Source organism: Penaeus monodon, chromosome 28, assembly GCF_015228065.2.
Source record: "Penaeus monodon isolate SGIC_2016 chromosome 28, NSTDA_Pmon_1, whole genome shotgun sequence".
Lineage (NCBI taxonomy): Eukaryota > Metazoa > Arthropoda > Malacostraca > Decapoda > Penaeidae > Penaeus > Penaeus monodon.
In genome coordinates, this window is record NC_051413.1 from 20296589 (window position 1) to 20297072 (window position 484).

A 484-nucleotide genomic window follows, 5' to 3' on the forward strand; every position below is an offset into this window, starting at 1 on the left:
ATATCAAAACGTTGCTAGCCTTAAAAGTACAACTTTGATAGCTAGAAAATTGTATTGCTACTATAGATTTGAAAGCTAAACAACAGTATTCCTCTAAAGCTATAACATTTGGTCACTCTTCTCTCCTCAAACTTATTCTTATCGTACCAGAGACCATTCTTCCTTTGATTCTTGCCCAGCTCTCAACGATCCTAAACGCGCTGTAATTCTGAAATCTTCAGTGCCAACCAATTCTCCAGTGACGCTGAATTTCAGACTCTGCCTCCAGGAGTAAGCAATGGCTGTGAAGGTTTGAGGGTCGCTGTAATTCTTTCTTTGACATGCAAACGGGCGCGAGCGTCCATTAGCGAAGGGGGCCGCGTGGATGAAGGATTTAGCTTCTCTATGCGGGCCATTCTGGACCCTCACTGAGGAAGGATGAACAAGCACTGTCTATTTATTTCCCTCTTTCTGTAACTGCAATATATCTAAATATGTATTATAA